This window comes from Octodon degus, unplaced genomic scaffold (assembly GCF_000260255.1).
Source record: "Octodon degus isolate 3935 unplaced genomic scaffold, OctDeg1.0 scaffold00120, whole genome shotgun sequence".
Lineage (NCBI taxonomy): Eukaryota > Metazoa > Chordata > Mammalia > Rodentia > Octodontidae > Octodon > Octodon degus.
In genome coordinates, this window is record NW_004524696.1 from 4,206,887 (window position 1) to 4,209,158 (window position 2,272).

Below are 2,272 nucleotides of genomic sequence, written 5' to 3' on the forward strand. Positions count from 1 at the left end.
TGTTCTAATTCTGTATGTGGACAGAATATCATGTCTGCACCTTGTACTATGACTAACCACTAAGAACACAACACACATAAAAAAATTAAATTTAAAAGAAAGGGCCAGCGAGATGGCTCAGTAGAATACATGCTTCCCTGGCAAGGGCAAGGGCCTGAGTTCAATCTCCCATTCCACAAAAAAAAAAAAAAAATTAAAAACACAACACAATGCAATGTGTTAATTATTAAAACTGCCCTACTAATCAGTTTTGAAACTCTCTCATTGCTATTTGTTTCTCAATAAAATTATTTAAATAAAAACTTGAATTAGAGGTCGCATTCAACCCAACTATTGTCCTCATGCATATTTTTTCAAAATAACTGAAAACATCATACCACAGCGATATATATGCACCCATGTTTATAGCAACACAATTTATCATAGCTAAATCTTGGAAAAAACCCAAATGCCCATCACCTGAGGAATGGATAAAAACGATGTGGTATTACTGAATTACAAAGAAAAAGATAAATTTGGCCCTTGTAGTTGCAACTCAATGATGCAACTAGCTACCACACTCATAAGGGAAATAATCAGATCCACATGTGTAAGCACCATATTGTTGCCCTTGCCTAAGTACATGAAAGATTAAACAAAATCTGAAAGGTACAAAGGATACTGTAAAAGGGAAAGAAACTGTGAAGTAAAGGAACAACTGAGATGAAAGAAAGGAGAATAGAAAGAAAGAAGGAAGGGAAAAAGAAGTACATATGTACATACATAGGATAGCCTGGATAATTGTACTGTTTATTTCTGCTAGTTTACTGAAAGGAGAAGTTCGGGTTTAATTGTTTTATCCCTTCTTAATATTTTGACCAATTTTTCATGCTTACATCTGATAATCTAGACAACTAATTTGAAGACAACAATATGCTATATAACAACCATTGTTTAATTCCTATCATTTTGTTTAGTGAAATTCTGTATTGTTTCTAATTTTTTTTACTATTTTTTATTCTCTTTAAAAAATTAAAAAGAGCAATCAAAGAAAAGATATTTTGGCATAATAATCATGATGATGTTTATTATGTTAGAACTATTAGGTTTTCTTCTCACCTCTGAAATGCAGTTAAGTGTTCATCTCAGTTTAAAATAATTTTTTAGTCAGTTAACTTTATCTAATTCCAAGAAACTAAGTTGCATAAGAAAACTTTCACTTAATTTGTTATCATTATCCTCTGCTACCAGGGTGACATTTAAGTAGTATATGTCTGTTGTTATATTTTATAGGTTAGTAACCTTTGACCTTTCAGTTTCTAGAATGACATTGCCTGGACTGTACAGTGTCTGGGTATCCTTAACTATTATCATTACATGTCACACAAACATAAACACAAAAACATAGTCACATTATCTGGCTGCATGTCAGTGGCACTACCACATACATTTCATCATAAGCAGCTGAAAGACAAGGGAAAGCTTTAGCCTAAAAGAATTTTTTTTTTCTTTTTTCTTTATGGGACAAGGTCTCACTATGCAGTTCAGGCTGGCCTTGAGCTCACTTTGTAGCCCAGGCTGGCCTTGAAGTTGCAACAATCCTCCTGTCAGCCTCCCTAGTGCTGCAATTACAGGCGTGTAACACCATGCCCGACCATAAATCTGTCACCAAAAGTCACCAGTGTGATAAGTTTTTCCTTTAGTTTTGTCTCTTTGAATGTCTGTACATGTGGGAAGCACAGATATGAAACAATGGTCCATGAGGTTAGCATAACTGGTATCACAACTGCATAGAAATCTTTACATATATTTACTTTTTCTTCTTAAGATAAATTTTAGAATCTTTGTCAGGTATGATGGTGCATGCCTATAATCGCAGCGCTTGGGAACCTGAGGCAGGATGATCACTGTAGGTGATCATCTACACCTGGGGCTCTGTAATGAGTTCAAAGCCAGTCTGAACTACATAACGAGGCTCTGTCTCACATGAAATAAAATAATTTCTTTAACAGATTTTTATAAAGTATAGCTATATTGACAGAATTAGGGACATTTTTTTCCATAATTTTATTGAGAAACAAATAGCAATGAGACAGTTTCAAACCAAATTGGTAGGACAGTTTCAACAATTAGCACATTGCATACATTCTTCCTAGTGGGTAATTGCTGTACAAGATGCGGACATGATATCCTATTTATAAACACCATTAGAACAAATCCCTCTATTCATTAAGAGAATGTAACTATATATCTATCCTAAGCACTTTGAATACACAGATACAAAATGGACATT

General features: G+C 34.0%; 1 pseudogene; it reads left to right on the plus strand.

Moving 5' to 3' along the window:
- Positions 1-2,272, plus strand: part of LOC105743369 — a 73,767-nt pseudogene that overhangs the window by 70,347 nt on the left and 1,148 nt on the right.